Here is a 25,007-nt window from a genome sequence, read left to right as displayed (position 1 = left end):
CTAGATTACTTGTTGCAAATTAAGACATAAATATGATCCTATCAAATGATGAATGTGTCAGCTGTGAGCACGCATGTAAGCATTGTTACCTGATATGACACACATACCAACTGCTATCCTGTGACCAGGATTACATATGCCATTTATCAGGATCTCCACCTATCCACATTTTATTCACATAAGTGTGCATTCATTTTTGTGATAGTGTCAGATCCTACAGAAGGTGGGGGAAAGGAGAGGAGAATGCCACAGGCATATAGGCCATCCAACCTGGCAGAATAACTAACCCAGCCCACTACTTTTTCCACTTTTTATCCTGTGAACCTTTAAACAAAGAAGCAGGCTGGGGGGATCTGACAGGCAAGGCACTCTACAGTGCTTGAGCCTAATCTATCTGTGACAGCAATTTATCTCTTAGCATGCTCAATTTCTTCTTCAGACACCTTCTGATTTGCTAATGTATTTACCATGTTGATTAAATAGTTTTGTAGCTACAGCAGAGACACTGTCATACTCCACAACCCTAGTTCACTGACACCCATGTGTGGGCAGGCAACAATGAGTAATTTCTTACTGCATACACCAGCCTAGTTCACTTTTCACTAACAGCAGAGCATTTCTTGAAACTTTCAGTACTCTTGGTCTGTGTTACACTTTTCCCATAGGTATCAGCTTTAACGTTGTCCAAGTCTAATTTTTCTGCCTCTGAATTTCTCTGGTTCTACTCCTAGAACTATTCCTCTATCCTTACTGATGCTCACACTTCCTCACTCAATAATATATTAATAAATTTGCAGGCCACACTAGTATTCTTTCTTCATAAAGCAATATGAAATTGCTATCCCACCATTCATATGTGTAAACCTTTTTAGAGACTTCATTATGCCAAACTCTTGACCCTTCTGCTAGATTTCAAAACACTTCAGTTTTCATTAACGCATGTGGTTTAGTAAGACTATTAAGTGATATAATTTTGTTTTTGTGAAACAGCCTCAGAAAATTCTAACACATTAATGCAAACACAACAATATATCTAGCATGATTTGATAAAGAATTGTCTTTATAGGGTTTTTTTAAACTTCTAAGCATATTACAACCATAACCTTCTCCACAACTTCACTATTTGTTCTCTTGGTTTTATACAATTAGATACTAAATGCAAGTTGTCATAACTGCTAAAATTACCTAACAGAGTACTTTTTCATTGTCTAGGAGAAAAAATGAGTCCTAAAGAAGTTAGCTCAAAGTCTTAAGAAAATATATTCTTTGGCCAGTGATTATATTAATATTTGAGTGCTAGGGGTCCTTCCAAGCTAAATTATCCAATGTTCTAAGATTCTGCTAAGTTTTTATTCAAAAGAGAAATTTATTATTATAGCTTTACTTAAGAAAAGAAGAGACATAAAATGGGGTTTAAACATCCTAGCATTTGGATTTACCATCCTCCCTCCCAATAGCTTTAACTACGGTATGTTTGGGGCACCTCTCAAGGAAGAAATTATGCTACAGTAAGATTTCTCAAAAATGAAAGTGGAAGTAGGGGTATGAAGATTTTTGACAAAGACATCCTTAAGATTACTATTTGGATCTTCACTCTGAAATAAAATGTGAAGTAAGATAAAAGCAATCTGAAATCTCAGTTTCAACAAAGGATCTCAGTTTTGTTGTTATCCCCTCCAAGTGTTATAATTCCCCCATGACCTCAGTAAGAAATCTTTGGACATTGACTGTGGGAAAAGAAAAATGTTTGTCTTTAATTACACTTATGCAAAGTGTTTACAGGATGAACAGAAGTCATACTTGTCTCTTTCTTATCTGATTGTTTCTAAGGAAGAAGCTAGAAATATTTGTTTGGCAATCACTTATTTTGTAATGAGGTCAGCATGTTCATTTCGTTTGTTTTTCTCCAAGTAATACTTAGTCCCACACCTTCAGCTAAAGGACAAAGACTATTATTGCACAGTATTAGCAAGAAGCCTATGAAAATACAGAACAGAGGTTGCTTAACAACATAATACAATGGACAAAGGCATCTGACAACAATGAAAGCTATAAGATATTTAGATAATGTTAAGTATTTGATTACATAAAAAATATTCCATGAATATACATAAATTACTTGGCAAAACTGTGTTTGAAATATTTTATATTTAACTGGCCATTTCCTATATGCTACCTAGAATAGATAATAACTAGTATTGTTTCACTATACTTCAGAGCATACTACTTTGGAAAAACTTTGGTTTATGAGTCTGCTTTTGTTTCACTTATACAGATTCTGATTACCAAGTACTCAGGGTGGTGCCCTTCCTCAGTGCTGGATGGACAATGCTTTGCTTACTGTATGTATTTTGAACAATGTCATTTGTGCAGAGGAAATTGAATAATAAAATTTCCATCTTTCCCTCTCTAGCTGGCAAAGTGTTACCCTGGAGGTACTGGAATGTGACAAATGCATATTGGTCAGCAGTGACTGGATAAAAGCAATACTGTCAGGCAGGCTGTCAGAGGTAATATGAATGGGTCAATGAGGAAACCAAAACCAACTCAAAAGACTTTTTCCTTTTCTTGGACATGAAGTGTGCACCTCAGTATGATGATAATAGGAACTACTTTCTATTTGCTATCTAATAACAGTGATAGTGCTTCCTTTTTTAGGGTTCTTTCATCTTTTTAGATCAAATACTTTATAGGCTTTAGATGAAGATTACTCCCTCATGTCCATGTACCACTGACATGCGGTCAGCCTCTGAGATGACAGCGAAGAGTGCTAGCAGCGCCACATAGCAGGTTCCAGAAGGGGAAGCAAAAAAAGAATTAACCCAGCTGAAACTACAGGGGAACAGCAGAAAGGACAACATAATGACCCAAAATGGAACTTGGCCAAGATTCCAGGCTTAACAATCATACAAGGAGCTGAGCAACTGTTACAGTTTAGTTTTGTCTCTCATCAGCCATGGTAAACCCAGCCAAAACACCACTGCTGAGCACTGTGTTGATGAAATGATTTAGTACTCCTCTTGCTTCTGTAAGTGGCAAGAGGTGTCATCTATTAATTTGCCAACAGCCCTGACTGCAACATCCAAGTCTCTATTGTTCTCCTTTCCAAGCCATGCACAACCCAGTTTACTTAATAGAGTATGACAAAGTCTCAAGGCAGTATGGCTAAAGAGACAGGCATTTGAGAGGATAATGATCTGTCAAGCAGGGCTGTGGCAAAAAGAATTTACATGAAGATTAATCAATGTTTACAGCTCTTCTCATTTATGAGAACAAAGCACCGCTCCTACCTGCCACCAATTCTATGGTTTTTAGGAAAGAAAAAAAAAAAAGAAAGAAAGAAAGAAAGAAAGAAAGAAAGAAAGATTGTTTTTTAGCTGAGGGATATGAATATTTTTCTGTATACTCTCTAAGCCTCAATTGTAATAGTTATAAATTTGTAATTATGTAGTGCAGGACCAATTTTTTGTAGACACTGGATGCATCATTTACACACTGCTTGAATGTGATTGCATATTATGGTAAAGTTACAGGAGTATAAAAAACCCCAAACAACTCCCAAATCGTGCAAAACACACACTATCAATTGGTCTCTGAATCCTGAACAGCTGTCAGGATTCACGGTGATCTGAGAATTTAAGAATCTTTCATAGCTTCTGCAATTCAAGAAAGGAAGCAAGCATGTCTTTTCAAGATGCGACTCAAAAATTAGAGTTGATATGACAGAACACACAGTAAGATCTTTACAAAGCCAGACTGAAGGAACTTCTTGATAACCTGCAAACTGGAAGATGAGTTAAAAGAAAAAAAATCAACTTATTGATTTCTACATCATATTTACAAGAGCTAGTGTTGTGAAACAGGAATGATAACTTCCTGTGCTAGTATAAGCTATGAGCCCCAATGGGCTCTCCCCTAATGACAAGTGGGTCAACACTGCTAGTTTCATGCAGTTGTTTCCTAGTAAGGACGATGGATTTATACTGTGTGAGCCTATTAGGCGCACACCTACCTGTCTTGGTGTTTCCAGGCCACAGCACCCAGGTAGGTGGCAGTGTGGACACAAAAGTTCTTTTCTTGCTGGCACCATTATTCCCTCGTCCTAGCATGAAGAAGGCTCTTCTTCAAGGGCCCTGCACCACATACCAACCTTAGGGCGGAGCAAATTCAGAATAATGTGATTACAGATAATAAAGTTAACCTAGGTCTGCCCAACACTTAGAGACAGGCATCTCTCTTACGACAAGCCAGCATGCAATGGAAACAATTTGGCATGGCCCTAATATGCCGATGTAAGAGCTAGCAATTTCTGTTTTCTTCTCTGCCTGATGGGGTTTGCAGTGCATGGTTAGGAAGGTGGTTTCCTGTACCTCTGGGGAATGCTGCTTGCCTGCAAGCCTTACCTGGCTGCTTCTCAAAGGAACAGCCCTTTTACCTGCCCTTCCCTGTGATGAACTCCTCTGTGAATGTGGAGTTAGGGCAAAACAATGGCAAGTGACAGTGACTGAACAGTATAAACATGTTGACAACTGATTAAGCAAAAATAAAACAAGACTCAAATAGCTCTTCTGCATAATTCCTGATTTGCATAACCAAAAAGGTGGCAAGACTCCAGCCACCGTTTGTTTCCTGCAGCAGCCAGAATAATTCAGTTCAGAGTACTCCTTTGCCAACTGGAATTTTAAAACCCTGTGGGGCGTAAGAGAGCCTCAGCAGCCGCTCAGCTCACAGCTGGGCCCTGAGGCAGCAAGGCCTCCCTCCACAGTCACAGAGGGGCAGGGGAGTTTTGTTGAAGTTGGTCCTCTGTGGACTCACAGGAGCACAAGCAGGCTAAGGGGCGCAACAACAGGCAGTGGAGACACCACATATTACAGACCCAAACAGGAGACAAACAGCAGTACACCAACCATTGTCAGCACTTCATCTATGAGATTACTTCAGCTAAATAAAGAAGGCATCCCTAGGTGCCATAAAGTTAAAAAAAAAAAGTTGTCTATTTCTAGAGAAAACTCAGTGAACCACAAACCTTGAGCAGAGAGGTTAATGAGATTATCTGATACTCTACTGTGGTCTCTAAAGCATCTCTAAATTTTGAACAATAGTTGCTAGCTCTGTACTGACAAAAATAAACAAACATGGAAAACATTTAATCATCCCGCACTCTTTAGTAAAGTCTTGCCCACAAATGCACAGCTGTCCACAGGGACCTTTGGTTTGGCTTTTGGAAAACAAACAATGTTTTGCCTTTTTTTTTCTTTTTCTCTGAAAAAGAAAAGGAGTGGGAAGAAGAAATAGAGGGAGAGAGGCAATGGCTGATGAAGTGCCCTGAAACTTCCTGTAATCTCATCTTGAAAGCTTCTAGGTCTGCAAAAGTTACCTTTGCCCTACTTCTATCATTTGTCATCAATTCTTAGCCCAGCTGAGAAAAATGAATGGCAAAACTTCTGGAGTAATTCAAATAAACCAGTGACAATGATAGTGAGATGACGGTGCGTCCATGAGATCCATGAAATACATCCAAGATTTCCTGTCTCCCAACCAGTGGGTGAGAAATACAAGCTGATGATCAAAAAGAATTGAGGAAAATAATTGAAACTCAAGTATCGAGATAGAACTTCACCAACTGTTTTTATCAGTGGTTTGCTTCTGAAGGGCAGAAACTAACAAAGAAAGAAGAGACTGAGATAAGAGATAAGGCAAAACTAAGTTACATTAACATATATATGTACATTAGCACATCAATGTGTGCAAATGCACACATGCATTCCTATACAGAACCCAATGCAATCAAGTCCTACATTCATTTAACATGCCTACTTAGTGATGACTTTTTTTTAAGGCAAAAATATGCATTATTGGTGACTATGGTGACACTTTGGGGCTTTTTTTTTTAAAAAAAAAACATTTAATTAGCATAAAAATCTTTATAACTCTGCTTTCTTATCTCCATTATCCAAATGTGGGAAAGAAGCTGATCTTTAAGAGCCAAATAAGTATGACCAATAGAAATAATTATATATCCAGGTTATTTTAAAAGCAGAATTTTTAGACAAAGATGATTTCCATTTCTTTTAAAGAAAAAACCCCACACATCTAAATCCATGGACATGCATGCTTATTGTCAAACAAAGTAAATATTTAATCCGGACTGGAAATAGCAAATTCATTATTTCTGAAAAATTATGGAGGAGAAAAGGTGAAACAAATGAAAATCACTGATTTGCTAAGAAATATCCCTTCTATCATAAAGATGCCAACGTATTTTCAGAAACCAGAAACATTTACTCCATTTGTTCTGACTTTGGCTGAAGAAGGTATACAACCCATAATATATGCTTGACATATCACATAGATATACATTTTGATCTACATTTGCTAACCCAGAAACAAATTATTGAAAGTTACTGCTGGTTTTGATATTATGCCTTTATATCTTCACCAAAGCTAGCACTGGCTTGAAGCTATTTACAAAATGCCCTTGGATAATGCGATAGATTTTACATTAATTCAGCCTATAATAATTTTGGAGGCAAGAGTGATAAGAGAAGAATTTTTATTTTATTTTAATTTTTTTTTATTATTAAATACAACTTTTCCTGCTAAAATAGCTAGAGAATAAATCACACGAAGTTAAGTCTGATTGTATGTGTAGCAGCAGTGATCAGACAGAAAAATAAGCCCAAATACACTCTAGTCTCATTTAGTTAAACTCTCAATAATGCAGTAAAATGCAACTACAATTTTGTTGATAGCTTAAGTAATACTACATGCTTAGTAAAATTATTTATAATTTAGTCTAACTAGAAACTGAGGATATAGAGCCCAGCATGTCATTCCTTACAGCTATTAAGACCAGCACAAAGGCTTTGGCTCATCTTTAGGAGAGGCAACCCTAAGGGAGAGAGACTTTGAGAGACATGTCTTATGAAAAGTGTATTTTCCTAATGCAGAGCTAAATTAACCCACTGAAAGACAAGGGGCAATGGATATAAACTGCAGCATGAGGAGGAACTTCCTTACCGTGAGGGTCACAGAACACTGGAACAGGCTCTCCGGAGAGGTTGTGAAGTCTCCTTCTCTGGAGACAATCAAGACCTGCCTGGATGCTTTCCTGTGTGCCCTGCGCTAGATTATGCGGTCTTGCTTTAGCAGAGGGGTTGGACTCGATCTCCAGAGGTCCATTCCAACCCCTAACATCCTGTGATCTACAGCAATCAGATCACCAAAGAGACTGTTTCCTTGTAAGGCACAATTCTGAACTGTTAGAGGGCAGATATCAGAATATTAACCATATGCAAAATAAAGCTTAGCTAAAACACGTCATAAGAACCAAAGCAGAGACCTTTCATCTGTAGGGTAAACGAATCTGAAAAATGTCATTTGGTGAGACCATACCCTCCCAATCCATACAGAACAAATACATTCACAGCAGACAGTGTAAGGGATTGAAATACATGGCCTTTTTCTTCCAGATGTCTCAGAGAAGAAAATAACGAGGCACAGGAAGATAGATTTATGATTTGGTTTTTTTTTTCATTAAAACAGTGTTCTCTTTATGCCTCTTTTAAATTTGCCTTACTTCTAACAACAAGAAAAAAGTCACTAAAGAGTTGACAAAAAGCTGCTTACCAGCAGCATAGGACATGATTTCAAGGACATGATTTCAAGGAACCTAAGTTCTACTCTGGCCATTTGTGCTAGTTATTCTACCTATCTGTGCTGCAGTTTCCTTGACTATGAAGTAGCAGTAAGTCTTAGAAAGCCATTTCATGTCCAGGGAATGTAAAGTGCTATTGTATGGAGTGGAGAAAAGTCAGCAAGATTTGATCTTTTAATACAAGCCTTCTGGAAAAAAAAAAAAAAAAAGAAGGGACAATTCTCTGTTTATTTGAAAATGGTTACTTTGTACATTTAACATGCCAATAAAATACAGAAGCAAAGCCTGGTTCTAATATGTGTGGTATTACAATCCCTTGTTGCTGATAGTACTTTTTAATGTTAAGAGCCTGTTCACTAATGTATGTTTCCTCTGGGTGCGTTCCCATATTCTTCTGCTCTTTGGGAAGCAGGCTCTTGTTGCTGCTCAGATATGTAGCACACATCTTGTAATCATTAATGTACTCAGGGGGAAAGGAGAGGGCAAGATGACGGTTGTTTCAAAGTATGTTTCTGCCCAATTCATTTTGGCTTAATTTACAGACCAAAGCAGAGCTCTATTGAAGCACGTCCTTCCTTGGTCATTTATCATGATCTCTCTTCCCCACTACTGAGCTCAGATACTAAGCAGTAGTAATGCAACTTTGGATAGATTAGTAAGTAATTTCTCTGCTTATTCTTAATGTTGTTCAGATTTGTGAATGTTCTTAATTCTTACAAGTGTCACTGGATGAAGGAAATAACATAATTATTAAGTTGCTGCTTTGCACGACTTCTAAGTTTATAGAGAGAATATGCCACTCTTGTCTTTAAAGAGCAGCCCGGTATCTAACTCAAAGCTTCCTAGAATGGAGGAGGAGTAATAAAAAAAATTGTCATCCCTAGGATGATGGGATAAAAATCAGTTCCAGCCAGTCCAGACCTGGTAATGGACAAAGTAGCTCTTTCCCCACACCCCTCAGACCATTTTTTCAGTGACAAGTCTGGTTTTTAAGGGTTCTGTGACAGACAAAATAACAGCAAGGCCCTGGCTAATTTTGCTGCCTCTGGTAGTCGTCTACCCTAAGCAACCATCTACTTTGACTTCATGACTCTGGCACTCAGTATCTACCTTGAGAAGGGCTGGGAATGTGGCTGTTTAAGATTTTCAAGGCTAGTGCTCAAATACATGACAAGAAAGCTTCTAGAAAAGTGCAGGTATAACAGAACTAGGGCACTACAACAGCCAGGTGTCTTGCAGTGCAGTTTCTGTGCCAATTGTATTAATCTGTTTGCTGCCCATCCATCCCCTTCGACCCTTCTGTCTTGCTCTGATTACCTTATTGACATGGATATCCTTGTCAGTAGCTGCAGCCCTCTCCTTAAGCGAAGAGATTGCTTAGCAATGGGCTTGAAAATATAAAGGAAATGACACTTTCAAGAAGACCACCTTCCTGTCTCCCCAAACCCAATGCACTGCAAAGATTTACTGTAAAAAGGTCTTGTTGAGATGGGCCTATCTGCTCATTTGCTAATAAATATGCTTGTGTTGCTATGATGTATTTACCCCAGAAAAATGAAATATAATCGATGAATAAACCAAAGGGAAAAATCACTGGGAAAAATTTCACTGATTGCTTATACACTGTGTCATAGAACACAGGTAACTACCTTCAGAGGATGTCTGTTTTGAATATGCAGTTATTCAAATTGATTTTATTTGCCTGTGCATTTTACTATCTGAGTACATTTTAAAGTGAGCAAAAAAATCTATTCTTACATTTTACCCCAGCAGGTCTTTAAAAAATATAGCTGCATGTTTCTTAAACCATCTTGAATATTTCACCATAAAGAAAACTTAATGCTTATGATAAAAATCATAGCAATTATAAGGACAACAGAATAACATTTCTCCAAACATGATCTGAACTCCTGATAATTTAAGGAATCTCCCTATTTTTTTGTCTTCATAGCTTGTGCCAGATCCTCACTGTATTAAAAAAAAAAAACTTGCTACAGTTGGACTGTGCTTATTTCAAACTCAGAGTGATACAAAGAAATAGCTTTGTGGAACTTCACCCCTACCAATTTTAGCTACCCCTAATGCAAAACACTAGCTGGCACTTTCTGGTACTACTAACACAGAAGACAGCTACCCACCCCCCTTTTCCATGTTTCGTCCTGCTGTTATGCTACACCTACCTACATATCATCAAGTCTTTTTGGACTTGTAATGAGATTTGTGCCAGACTATGATTCTTGGCTTTTACAGTTAGTTTCCTTTCCAGAATATACATGTTGCTCTACACATACTTTTATTACTGACATCATGAGAATACATCTCTACTATGTTTAAATTTGGGTGTTAAACTATTTTGCTTCTTCCATATGTGAATGATGTGAGACTAAGGAAGAAAATTAAGAAACTGCTACCTGCTTGAACCGTTTCCCCTTCTCCTTTCACTAGGGAAGCAATAATCATCTGAAACAGCAGGAAGCCTCTAGCCAGGATAGTTTTCCAGAACTCTGAGGTTCCATGTATTAGAATCATAGCACTGATGCAATTGTATTGACTTTGCATTTTATTACATGATTAAATTACTACCGGGCACAGAAATAATGCCCCTCCAACTTTGCTTGAGTCTCAGCTGGAAATGCTAATACACAAGCTTTCAGAAGTAACCATTAACAGTTATAGGTTCTTACTGAGATCTGTCTCATCAGAATTAAATAAGAGATATTTTCAAATGTCACACATGCAAGACATAGGGTGGTCCCTATTAATCAGAGCACATATAAAACTATTACTGTGGCTCCCTATGAACTTCTTGCACTGTGAGAGTTTCTAAAAAATGGTAGGAAATATGCAGTATCTTGTATAAATCCATATTCTACTGAGCGAATCCAGATGAGGACTCTGACATTCAAATATAAGATCCTGGTGTTCTCAATGAGCCTTACAGGAAGGTTTATTTAGTTTATTTCCATTCAACACAGACTATTTCTGAGGGTCCCACTACATTTGCCTGGACTGGTAAGTTAAAATTTGATTTAGTTCCCAGAAAGGGCCCTTTTATATGCAACATACTACAACTAGAACAATTCAACCTGTATGTTCCCCAGACCACATGATTTACAGGATTGAGCCGGGATCAGCCAGTGGAAGACCAAATTCCCATTTTCTTGCAAGGGAAGATTATAATTCTATATAATCAGAATTTATTTAAAAAATATTTATTTTTTTTTACTGTCCTTTGGAGATATTCTCCATGGATTTAAAACACACAGAGAATCAGTGGCTTATGGGTAAACAAAATGATTTGACAACATTAAATGCTCAGCAGCAAAAATGGTTTAAATTTTCTGTAATCCTTTTGTTAACCTTTCCTTTTCCCAGCTCTCTATTGTAAAAGAATTATGTCCAAAAAAATCTAGATCTGTTCCCAATTTCAATTCCCTGATGCTGATACTAGTAGAGCTGATACAGGAAACTGCAAGAGCACAAAAGCTACAGCAAAGAATAACTAAAAACTGTTTAGACTGGTATCGACTCCAAAGTTTTCATACTAAAGTACAGCCTAAGTTTAACTTCTTATCCTGGCTTAAATCTGAACCAACCACCCTTCATGTATCTGCAGAATTACTCAGGAAATGTCTAAAATTAAATTTACTCCAACATAATTCTCAAACTCTCCAATTCCCTCTGGGACACAAGACCTGTAAGAGTAGCCTTTTTGACAATACATTCACATTTCTTTCTTCAGTAGATTGTGACAGTGAGAGGTAGCATTAAAAAGGAAAGTAAATTCTTCCCATAAGCCTGAAATTAATAAGTGAGCACTGGGAATAATTCTGCTCTGGCATGCATGAACACTGAAAATTTTCCTTTTACATGTATCACCTTGTCTGGTGAATACCCAATTCCTCACACTCAGACAAAAGTTTCTGTAAACCATCAATTTGTTTCCAAGAATTTATGGGGAATAAACGAATTTCAAAACAAGGTATAACTCAAAATATTAGTATTATGATTAAAAAAAAATCTTATTTGAAGATTGATTTTTATTTCACTGTAGATAACAGGCTTTTTCTGGTAGGGTAGTTAAAGGCTCTGGAGTAACACAGATGAACAAGGAATTAGAAGCCTGCAAGATCCCAAATACAAAGTGGATTATGGTAGGACTGAATATTTGTGGTTCACGGGCTACTGGCTGTAGTGTAATTCAATAATAAACTGAGCCAGTACTAGCTGTAGTATGCACAGCCTTTTTTTACCCAGAAGAATCTAGTTGGAACTGAGTTTGGATTACAACAAATTGAAATTTGTACCCATTTGAAATCTTGTCACAGAGCCAGAAAGCACGTCAGAGTGCAGAATGTAATCTTAGAGTGGTTACAATCAGTTAATATTGATCACAAGTGATGAGATAGCTCATCATACATTTTAATGGAAAACATAGGACTCAGTTCAAAGAACTACATTCAAAAGATAATGTTAGATAAGTTTTTCCTAGCTATAATTCGTATACTGCATCTTAGTTAGATCAGCTTCCTCAGCAGGTAGACAACTCTACTTTTTCTCCTTGCCACCACCCTCCTGCCCTGTGCCTTTCCTCCTCACCACTCCCAAGAAGAAAACAAAACCAAACCCCACCAAACAAAACAGAATATTTTCTATCTAAATTTCCAAATCCTGCAGCTTTAGAACTACTTCATGCTTTCATCCTTCTTTGTATTACTAATTCAAAGGCAGAACTAACAAAAAGAAATCAAAGATGATGCTATCTGTTTCCCACTGGACTTCGAAGTACTTCCACTCAGCTACAAATCCACATTACGTTACTGAGCAAGGCATCTCAAATAACAGGCTGCTTCAGGGAAGGCAGAATAAGTCTTCTGTTGCAAATTTACCTTCTGCTTATTTAACGCAGATTGCTAAACCCAAGTATGCCACTTTTTGGAATGTGGGATTAGTTCTGAAATGCCACTCTAATATAAAAAATTCTTTCTTGCCTCCTTGAGGGTTTATCTACCAGGCTAGACACTTCATTAGCATTAAGTTGGTCTTCTGGCATTTGTGACTGGAAGTTGGTGAAAATAGATGAGACTGAATTGCAGAAGAACCTTAGGGGAGAAAAGTGTTATTGGACAGCATGTGAAAACTCAAATTTATGCCAAATAATTTACAGCATACAAGAAGAAAATCCATAGCCAAATGTATGAACTCCAGTTCTCTAGAACTTTTAAACTTCTGTCTTAGCTATGTTTCCTTTCTATGGACCAAGAATCCTCAGCAACCTTAACCCAAAGAGAAACCACACAGTACAAAACCAGAGATAATGACTGAAGTCAGCATCCAAATAATGTGCTGATAAATTGGTTCAGGGCTACTGTCATGGCTTAGATTTCATCATCAAGTAAGTAACTAGCTAGAATCATATAGATCTAAAATATGATGGCATTCATATTGATGTCTGCCAAATAAGGACTGTTTATCCAGATATTGAGAGATACTGCCCTTGGGTATTGAAATGTTTCTAATTGTTAGTTATTTGGGTTGACTTTGTGGTAAGACCTGAGATTTGTCCCACAAGAACAAAATCATTTTGTTGTAATTGATTACCTAATACTCTCATGACACTCCAAAGCCATCAATTTGGAAATGAAACAGTATTAAAATGTTGCATGTATATTTTCCTGTATCCATGTACAGATGTTCAACACCAGCAGTTTACAAAAGCAAAATAACAGCACATTGATTAGCTGTGGAAGTTATTCATTGTTGTACTAATAACTGTACTGAATACCATATTATGCTATATTAGAAAACTTGTGACCAAATTATACTTTCCACAAAGAAAGAAAGAGGCTATTAAGTGATTTTTATTTGCAAAAATATCAGGTGGCTAGGGGGAAAGTAAAATATTCTGATACTCAAGTATCATGAAAGCCTTTTTAAAAGTCTGGAAAAATAATCCTCAACTGAATTTTTGAAAAGAGTTTTTGAAATATATCTTGATTTGTAAATTTGCTTCAACTGTGTAAATATAATTTTCTAATAATTAAAGGCACTACGGAAAGTCTCTTTCAAAAACTGTATCTGTTTATATTATAAGCACAGATCCAAGTTTCTAAATCAGGTCTGAATTCAAATCTTGCTTTAATGGCTCTTCTTTGTTTGAACTTTCACACATTTGAACCAATCAAGAGGAAAGCTACTTGACATTAAGTCTATCTGACAAAGCACACCTAACTCCTTCCAAGAGAATATCAAGATCTAACCAACCCCTGTTGCAGTCATTAAGCCCAGATTTCTGGGCAAGTGACACAGACAAAACACCAAAGAAGTCAGACCATGTGCATCTATGGCACCTCTGAAAATTAACAGTTTGACAAAGCTGACCTTAATGTTTTTATGGGTTCTCTTTATGAAGTCAATAAATAGCAAAACTTGCCCTTTTATTACAAGTACTGAAGCACTTATGAATCATGATTAGAAGCATCATTTTACTATAATCATAACAACCATCAAGAAAGCCTTATTAGTATTTTGGTGTTGTCATTGCTAATTGATTCTTGGAGGAACAAGCAGCAAAGCAGTACTGTTTTAAAATAAGCTAAATTCTTCTAAAACTTAAGGTATTGGATGCATAACTCAACACTAATTACCACTGCAGAGCTCTTCCTGCAGGCAATGCTCCCCACACCTTGTACTGATGCCAGGTTAATGCCACCCCACAGCTGAATTGGGTGGTGCCACCCGTAACTGCTCCTCATGACTGTGTTGAGGTTCAAGGGCAGCAGGCACCACAGGGAAATCCTGAAGAGCTGAGAACTGACATCTCAGTCATCAGGTTGTATGGTTAAAAAGAAATTAAAAAAGAAATCAACAAAATAAGCAAAGCACTTCACTGAAACCCAAGACTGTCGTCCCCCACCCCAACAACAGTTTTAAGGAAAATTTTTGGTTTAATTTAACAAAAAGATGGGTTTTGCCATTTAAGCCTTAATCTCATTTGTAACACTTTTACAGTATTTAGACACTGAAAAAAATCTTTGTATATCATAAGAGGCCACATTGATTCATTCTGTAAATGACAGAATCAGATAAATACCTTGTTACGATGTAAGCTATAGAAGTTATTTCTGCATAAGTTTCTTTAGTAGACAAAGCCACATGAGAAACTAGATAAAGATAACTTCCAATTTCAGTCCCTGTTAGCACCTCCTTTTCTGCTTCAAGTATGAAGTAGGTTGGGTTTTTTACCCCTGGCAGTTCTTTTTTATTGTTTCCTTACTTACTGCCAGAATTAGTTCTGTAGACTGAATAACACAACATGGCAGTTTTTGACTTAGTTTGAAAAGAGTGACTTCACTTTCAAAAACATACAGCACAGGCATGGCTTTTAAATAGAGCATAGGGAACAAAACTGTAGTTAATAAAAAAACACAATAGTTTAAGACCTTCAAAGGTTTTTGTAAAATAGCTAGTGCCATTATTAAAAAAAAAAAAAAAAGACGACTTTTCTGGCACAGTATTACCAAAATGATCAATTTTAAACAATTTACTTGTAAACTACATATCAGCTTCCTCCAAGAAAGTGTTCTTTTTAAAAAGAAAACAAAATCCTAAGTTATCTAACAAGACTTGAACAAAGTGGTCACTATCAAAAGTTGCAGAAAGAACCCATTTTTGTAGGATATTGATAGCAGTTACTTCAGTCTACTTTGAGTGCAACAGCATTTTAATGAACAGCTATACTGTGAAGGTCTGTGTCACAGATAACAGGGATAAAAAGCATTATTCAGAGAAGACTGAGGTATTTTTTTCCTTAAAGATTATTTTTCTAAAACATAATGGCAGTGGAAAAGACTGATCTAATGACTTCAGCTTCAGTAAAACAGCATTTTCCCCTCAACAAAGAACAACTATCACACCATAGGCAGTCTGAAAAAACACACAATCATCAATTAAAGTCATATATTCTAGAAATCAGCTAAGTATATGGAAATATCAAGTGAAAGTCTTTATTATTTCTGGCAGGTGTTGGGCAAGTGGAATCTGAACCATAGAATAAAGAAATCTATGCATTTCTTTACTAGGAAGGCAAAAGTACAGCTAATACTGAGAGCAACTTATTGGTAACTTGTGGGGTGCAGAATATGTTGAGATAATTTATGATATCCCCATTTTAGAGAAACCATCCAGCATGCCACTGGCTCTACCAGTCTGAACACACTTCTTCCAGTTAACAGTACTGCAACAGCAAAGGTCACAGAAATAACAGGGATGGAAAATATCTAAAATATGCAGTTCCAGTGTGAAACCTAGCCCAGCTATTCCTGCATGATTATATATTCTGCAAATAAATTACACACATTTTAGTGATGCTTTATTTAATGTATTTTTCTTCCATGCACTTTCTCTGGCAGTTCCTTCCTCTATCCTGTCTCCACCCTTTATTAGAAATAAAAGTCTATTTAATCTGCCTATGCCTTTCTTTTGGAGGAAAATAAATGCACCTCCCACTTTCCTGACCTCCTTCCTCCCTGATTCATGCCCAAACACAAGCCCTCCCTCCCCCTCCCCCAAATATAGAGCTTTTCAGATGATCTAGCACTTTAAAATAAATTCATCCATAGAGGAAAACCACTTTCAGGGCTAGAAGGCTAGAACAATAGCTCCAGTATTGTGATGGATATATCATGCCAGACAGAACACACGTTTGAATGCTTTGTAGGAAAAAAATTTGTTTAATCCCAAATGGATACAAGATTCAGGTAACAGGACAATTTGCTAGTCTCAAGAACTGTTGCGTTTGACAGTGGAGGTAGCACATTTTGTTTTCCTCCCATCTGTGACCTTTATATAAAGGTCTAACAGAAGTGCTATAAAAGGATATAGTTGAATGCATTAATGTCTCCGTTTGGAGTCTGCCACAATCTTTTTATTTACATTTGAAAAGAACAAAAATAATAATGTAATATCAATTAATCTATCAGTAAGTGAATTATGAGCTGGAAGTAGGTAGTGAAACAAGTACTATTGCATTGAAACATCTGGCATCTTAACTGAGATGCCTTTTGCTTTTGTGAATCTTTGGCTTAGCATCTCATTCTGCAAAGAATGAATGCTAGATGCCAACTTCTAAATAATTATTTCATGTGGTGTCTTCTTATATTCCCAGATGTAGTGCAATTATTCTTGGCCTCAAAATACATAGCTATGGCAAAAGGCTAAATGGAATTTACTCTTCGTTCCTCCTTGTGATCTTTCTTTATGTACAACATTTACATTTTAAAGTGACTCTACATTAATTCTCCCAGAGAAAATTTAAAAAGTGAGAGGCGCGTATGCTAGTTCCCATCGTAGGTGAGAACCAAATTTCTACCACTACAGCTCTCCCAGTGCAACAGTGTTGACAGCACCAGCTGTTATTCCAAAAACTACTGCTGCATTAAAGTATATTTTTTTTTCAAATTAGAGGATGCTTACACAGCAGAATGATCCTTTTCTTTTGTATACTAGCATCAGGAATCCTCTCACCTGGTCTGACAATAGTACTGCTGAGTGTTGAAATGATTCCTTCAAAGCTCTACATTTACAGCCCACTGTTCAAGTTCAGCAAAGAAATATTAAAGATATAAATATTTCTAAGTTTTAGTTCCTGTTCAAAATAATACTGACACTTATGAGAAAATCATATCATAAGTACAATAAAAATTCCTATACTTTTCCTCCTTCATTGTCTTGGAGCAAATCACAATACAGACAATTGCAAACATCTTAAAGAGATGGCACAGTTTAGCAGAGAACTGTGAATAAGGAAATCTACTCTAGCCAGAGTGACAAAGTAACTCCAATTCAGCAGGATGCTGCAAAATGCACATAACTTCAGGTGTATGATTTCTACCTAGTTGCAAATGTTGAAATCAGGAGGCCTTTTGAACATACACATCAAAGTAATTTCAGAGCTTTAGCATTCACATTTAATGCTCGAAGTAAATACACCTGACCCTCAGATCAATGTTTTACTGTCAATCTATGTATATGGCTCCAAGAGCAGAAGGGAGATTTCTGCATAGCACAACTTTGCCAAGCCTCTCCTGAGCACTCACAAGTGAGGCAACCTAAGTTCCCCAACTGATTGCTGGTAAGAGAGCCTAAAGATGATAGGTAATGGTATTCTGCAAACTATACCCTTTACCTGTTGAAAAGCAGCAGTGAAATTTGTTACAGACGCTCCCTCAGCTTTTCTCCAACACTGAAATTCTTCATCTCACCCTAAACTGAAGTATTTCGTACTGGAAGAAACCATGAAGTTCAGCTGCTGAGCTTCAACACAAGGGTGTTTGTTGTGGGAACAAGTAACAGCACACACTATTGCTGCATTTATATGATTAGAGTCCAAACTAACTCTGGTATTTCTGCAGACTGAGCCAAATCTGGGCCCAGATTTGCCACAGTAATTATTAGCTGATCATTGTTACTTTCTGCTGTATTCATCATGCCAGAAATATATTTGGAATTTCTGGCTACTTTTATAAACCTGCACTGAGTGTTTTTACAAGATATATTACTGGTCTTACAGACTGAGTGTTTTTGGTTTTGTGTTTTGTTTTTTTTATTGACATTTTTGTGTTATTTATTCATTTTTTCTCAATGATGCAAGGCATAACTATCATTTGGAATTTTATGGACAATATATAGAGTGCATTTTTTTTTTACATGATGCTATTAACCCAAGCATACTAGTGACAGGAAAATCTTATTGCTAAACATTACTGAATTTCGCATTCTTGAAGTCTGACTCATTACCAAACAAATGTGTACTTCAAGCTTAAATGACGAAGAAGGACAGCTCAGAGGCTAAAGACTTTATGGCAATAACGTCCTGACACCACATCAGTTCAAGCATCACTGAACATAAACCAGAATTTTATGAGCATATAGGTAAATAAAATGATATTACAAAAGGAAAAAAAATCAAGCAAGAATAAAATCAACACCAACAAAACAACAATTTGGAGCAGCAGCAAAAAATGTACTGCCACAGACTTGGGAAAAACAAGACAACAACAACCACCCAGTTACAGTAAACAAGAACTAGACTAGGAGAGACCACAGACACCAGGGACAGATTTTCCTTTGGTGTTTTGGAGAGAGAGAAGTTGTCTTTAACCACAGCACAGGACTGCAACAAGTCATTTTATTAGCATTCTAGCACCAGCAGAGACACACAGCTTTCAGGAGGTAAAGTCATCTACATATACTCCCACCAAATATATATTGAAGTAATCAGCAAATTATGTGATTACATATATGAGATTATGTAATGAAAGGGCAAATTTACTACCACTTAATGAACCCAAGTAAAAAATTCTTTGGGACCTTTAAATGTACGTTCATCTAACAAATGTTGAGCTTCTAGAAATCACAAAATGTAGCCTGTCATTCATTTCACCCTGAACTTTAGAACTGAGGTTTCCTAAGGGTATTCTGTGTCAAAATACCTGTGGATAAGGAGCATGTTGATGAGATGGAGAGAGAAAAGTAAGTCAGTAAAAGAATATTTTATCACTGATCCTTACATATAAGCCATTACTCACATTTCTCCTCACTGGAGGAAGCCAGCATTTTTTCTAGCACTCCCAAGGCAATATAAATTTGAACATCCCTCATTGAGTCATTCTTGAAATACATTGTTTTGTAAAACAAAGACCTGCCCTGAATAAAAATACTCTAGAAAATTTCAATATGAGGTATCCTATAGTCATAAAATCTCCCTGAAAGAATTTTATCTGCACTGAAATCAGCATAAAACAGGTGCTCAGGCAGAACCCAGGTGCACTGTAAACTTTTGGCCAAATACTCTTGCCAGATTCACACATCATAGCTGTATGTATGAGTCAGGAAGATAGCTCTACTTTTTGGTCAAACCAGAAAAAACAACTGCTGAAACAGACTTCAAGGGCACTATCAGTCTCCACAAGACCACCATCTCATCATGGCTTATTTCTCTGGAAGCAGCACTTGATGCATTTTAAATTTTTTTTAATTTTTGTTACACTTGGTTGGCCTCAATTCCCTGTATGTCCAGCGTTTGTAATTGTTTGTATGCATACAGCCCACCAGCCAGAAATACTACGGACACAGATGTAGAAGACAAGTGTGTCTCTACACTGGGCCATAACACATCAAACACTTGGATTATACATGCATGGCTCAGCTATCCTTCTTTCTCCAGTGTAAAATTCATTCTTCAATGGGTCAAAGCAATTAAACAATTACTTCAGGTTATTTCATCTCTACTCTCTTTCTCCAGAGACACACAATTTACAGTCACTCATACTCAGAATAGAGAGGATCAGATAAAAAATCAGTCAGGTTGGGATTTTTTTCCCCCCACCACTATCGGGTTGCAAACTATTGCTGCTTATTTCAACAGCTGAAAATTCTTCTGTTGTTTTTTGTATTGATCATACTCATGGGCACCTTCTCCATGTAAACCTTATGAAGCTGGTGATGTGCTGCCTTTGTGTTTTTTTTTAATATGTCATAAAATAGTAAAATTATTTCACAAAAGGCGTCAGTATTTTCAAATCTATTCAAAAAACATAAATCAAAGCTTCAGTATTTTCAAATCAACTCAAAAAACCAAGCTCAATCCTCAATCATACAAATGCTTTGGTAAACACAAACTGTTTCTGTAGACTGTTAATACATACCATATTATGTTCAGATTGAATTAGTGATGCAAGAATTCTACTTATTTTAGAGATATTTGCCTGATCAGTAACAAAAGACTTGAGCGCATCTAAGAGCAACTGCAATTTGACATAACTTTGATGTTGACCAAACACACATCCAAAATTCAAGGTAATTCCCTTTGATTGCCGCTTCAGAAATCAAAACAAAGTCCACAGTTTAAAACAACTTTTGGGTAAAAATGTCTCAAATTGTGCTGCCAAAAGAACATGCTTGGTTTTGGGTCTGTGTAAACTGCTATATGTAAGAGCTAAAAGGTGTGAACACTTGGTTGCGTTAATCAGAAATTCTATGGCCTACTCTACTACTGTGGTGAAACAAAGATCTTACAAACATTGGTGGCTTAAGTCCAGGAGCTGTTTTTCACCTACAGATCTATTTACTTGCCTTAAAAAAAAAAAAAAGGTTATCAATAGCACATTTCCATTTTAAACAGTGAGAGCCAGACTTTATAAATCCTTTATCAAGCCTATCTGCCTGCTCTTTATTTTGGTTTTTTTTTTTTTTAATTATAATTTTCTTAGGTGGTTTGTTTTCCTTTTTCAGGGTAAAGCAAACCTCAACCCTAAATAGCTGAACACCTTCAGCAATGTGACCCAGCCTGCCAAGAGGAAATGAAGACCTTGGGCAAAGTCTATAGAAACATGGAAAACTAAGATACAGGGGAGAAATGGTGAGGAGTTTGGAGCACAAGCCTTATGAGGAGAGGCCGAGGGAGCTGGGGTTGTTTAGCCTGGAGAGGAGGCAGCTCAGGGGAGACCTTCTTGCTGTCTACAACTACCTGAAGGGAGGTTGTAGACAGGTGAGGCTTGGTCTCTTCTTCCAGGCAAGCAGCACCAGAACAAGAGGACAGTCTCAAGCTGTGCCAGAGGAGGTTTAGGTTGGATGTTAGGAACAAGTTCTTCATAGAAAGAGTTATTGGCCATTGGAATGGGCTGCCCAGGGAGGTGGTGGAGTCACTGTCACTGGAGGTGTTTAGGAAGAGACTTGATGGGGTGCTTGGTGCCATGGTTTAGTTGATTAGATGATGTTGGATGATAGGTTGGACTTGATGGTCTCAAGGTCTCTTCCAACCTGCTTAATTCTATTCTATTCTAAAAGAAGAACACAACTGCTGATAGGGAAGGGAATAATGAAGAGAGGGAAGTTAAAACTAACAAAAGCAAGTCTCTCAATTTCAAGTCAGGAAAAGGATCTAGGAAAAAACAAGTGCTGTCCCTTATGCAAATACTTAGCTTTGTTACAAGGCAAGAATTAATTGGGGAAAGCCTATTGGAGAGCTGCCTTTAGCACATCCTCCAAATACTTTTCAGGAGATAGTTCTACATAAAGAAAACACCAAGCCTTTCTCTAAAACCAAGCAGTCACTCACTCCACTCACTCCACTCACAAGGCAGGCTGCTTTCCCTGTGAAAGCATCACAGCCATTTTTGGGACCTCAGGACTAACTCCAGCTCAGTCATTCAAGTGTTTTCCTGAGACTAGGATTGGGACATGGTAACAAAAATACAAGGACGATTAAGAGAATGGAACATCTCCCTTATAAGGAAAGGCTGAAGGATGTGGGTCTCTAGCTTGGAGGAGACCTAGGGGTAATCTCCTTCATGTTTATAAATATGTAAAAGGGTGTCAGGAAGATGGAGCCAGGATCTTCTCAGGAAGGTCAAAGAGAGGTTCCACATGAACATAAGCAAAAATATTTTCACTATGAGGATGATGGAGCACTGGAACAGGCCACCCAGAGAGCTTGTGGAGTCTCCTCCAGAAACATTAAAAATCCACTTGGATGCATTCCTGTGTGACCTACACCACATGATCCTGCTCTGACAGGCAGGGTTGGACTCTAGATGATCTTTCAAGGTCTCTTTCAACCCCTAACACTCTGTGATATTATGACTTATCCATTGCCATGGAAACAGCCAAATACCAGGCCCAAGCCCAAAGGAAACCACAATCAGCTGTACTCTTCTGAAACACATCCTGCACCACAGCCACTGGAGAGTGGGTGTGGGAAGGGACAGAAATAGGCTTTGCTCCCACCCCAGCAGCTGCACTACAGCTCTCTCGTTACTAATTGCTTCTAATCACTGCCTCCTCCCAACTCCTTCTATGGCATTGAGGCTGTAAAAGGGTGTTTCTCAGTGAACTCTCTGGTGTGAAATACTTTCTGTGGCTCTTGTTGGTAGATGCTGTTTATAAAATATGCCTTGCTTAAAGTCATAATCTTACCTAAAAGTCTTTTGTTTTTCCCTGACAAATTTATCCTAATCTGGACTGAAGTTAACAGCTCAGATTCTCTGTGTTGCTTTCCCTCTTGTCCCTAAACCCAGTTTATCCTGCATATTTACTGTTTCTGATACAGCCATCCAGTACAAGACATCAACATTTCTTCTATGGTAACTTCACCAATCTCTTTCCTTCATAGGCTCAGATTTTTTTTCTTTTCTTTTGGTGCATTTTTTGTTGGTTTGGTTGGTTGGTTGGTTTTGTTGTGTGCTGCTTTTTTTTTTCCCCTTTTTTCCTTTTTCTTTTCTTCTTCACTGCTCCTAGGCTTCATATATTATGCCAGGTACACTAAACTTTGCTTTCATTTACTAGCCCAGACAGAGATATTGGTGTCTCTAAAAGCAAGTGGTGCATGTCCTCATTGCATGGGGCTGATGGCTAGTAAAATGTCAAATATTAAAATTAAGTTGGTTTTACTGCCTTGATAACTCTACTATTTAAGTAGCTTAACAACAGTACAGTATTTTAGTGAGAGATAAAAAATTGCCTACTCTCTGAGGTGAGAGGAAGCACACGTAAAGTCAAATCCACTGGCCTATGCCTAAAGCTTCACTTAGATTAACTGCCATAGTCCAGTCAGTTGTAACACCTGAAGTATGTGTAGGCTAGAAAAATGTAGGCCTACATTTTAGCAAATGTGCAGACAAGCAATAACAATGAACCTAGGCATGCTAACAGACACAAGACATTGAGACTGACAGTTGAATAAGTTTCTGACTCACACTGATTCTGCGTCCAAACTGCTCTTTCAAGTGGAGTCTCAGTCAGAATTTTCACTGATTTTGCTAGATTTAAGACAGTTTCGCTCTGACTGCAGTCTCTGCTGACACTGCTAAGAGTTTATCATTTACTGCCAGTAATGATCATAAACTTTCATACCAGTTCTTCTTCCTCATCAAGGAATTATGGAAGTGCTTAACCTGAAACTCAGTAAACTGAAAAGTCCTCCTAACTTCAATGGGCCTCCCTACAATGCACAAAGATAAGCACGTGTGGGAGTTACACAAAATCCACATATTAACTGAGAATGGGACAAAGAGAGGCCATGAGCTATGTGATAACTTATAGTGACTACAGCAGGAGTTCACATCCAAACTGTTGCTGAACAATGTTTTAAATCCTGGAATAATATCTATTCTTCTGGCTTAAATACCTGCAGTACAAAGAAGTATTCAAATTTAACATAACACTGGGATTTCAGTAGCTTTTAAAGAGTGCAATGGGTGTCAGTTGCTACACTGTTTCTGAGGTAAGAGCAAAGAGACCCTACTGTGGCTTTAATTTTTGTTTTTCACACCAAGTTGGTGACCAAAAGACTGTGTCCACACATTTCTATCTGCAGGTAATTTAATGGTGCAAGAGGAAGGGTGGTGGTTTTCCTCAGCCACTGCAGTTCTGCAGGGCAGGCTGGATGCTCATGTAGCAAAGTAGTCTTCTCACCTCTTTCTTTATCCATTTTTCTTGCTTCATTGCACTTCATTTAAGTGCTTCAATAATCCATGGTATCACAGTAGTTTTTGTTATCAATACTGTAAGGAGTTCAAAGGGTGATCAAATGATCATCATGTATCAAGACATGAAAGAATGTAAATCAGAATATCCATTTTCCTTATGTTTTTATTCTAAGATTTGTGAAACTACAGGCTGCTGCTAAAGTAACAGCATTTGTTACAACATAAAATTAAAGGACATGTAATAGCTGTAGGAGGATCTTTCCATACTTCCACCTGTAAGCCTTATCCTCAGCTGATGAATCTGAGTGGCAGCCTCAGCTAATGAGAAAAAAATTAGCACTAAGACAAAGTCCATCTTCTGGACTGATCTAGTTGAAGATGCCCCTGCTTACTGCAGAGGGGGTTGGACTAGATGACCTTTGGAAGTCCCTTCCAACCCAGACCATTCTGTGATTCTGTGGCTGAGTTAGTCCCTCTCCTAAATTCAGTTTCTCATCCACCTCTATAATCATACAAAAAGGTACAATTGCCTGAATAAGCTGATCTGCAAAAATTATAGGTAAAGATTTTTGTCTCAAGATCATTGGGTTGCCATTCTGAAAGTAATTTATGGATTTTGGCAGAAAAAATACACAGGGAAAAAGCATAATTGAAGACTGAAGTCTGATGGAGTGTTTTCATTTGTTTTTTTGTGATTCAAAGAGCTTTCCATTCTGGTTCCCTTTCTTCTTTGAAGTGTCAACTCAGTCTAAAATGGGCTGTGGGACTTCAAGGGACTTACAACCTAGTGTGACAAGTTCCACATTCAATTAAAAAGATGTATCAATGTGCAACCTCTGCTACGCATGAAAATGTAGATTTAA

At 37.5% G+C, this 25,007-nt stretch overlaps 1 protein-coding gene across 1 annotated transcript in view; it reads right to left on the bottom strand.

The window, feature by feature from the left end:
• Positions 1–25,007, bottom strand: part of ADGRL2 (adhesion G protein-coupled receptor L2) — a 398,831-nt gene that overhangs the window by 347,272 nt on the left and 26,552 nt on the right. The window lies entirely within an intron of this gene.

This window comes from Melanerpes formicivorus, unplaced genomic scaffold (genome assembly GCF_026170545.1).
Source record: "Melanerpes formicivorus ecotype bairdi unplaced genomic scaffold, bMelFor1.0.p_v2 SCAF_7, whole genome shotgun sequence".
Classification (NCBI taxonomy): domain Eukaryota; kingdom Metazoa; phylum Chordata; class Aves; order Piciformes; family Picidae; genus Melanerpes; species Melanerpes formicivorus.
This window is presented reverse-complemented; position numbering and strand designations above follow the sequence as displayed.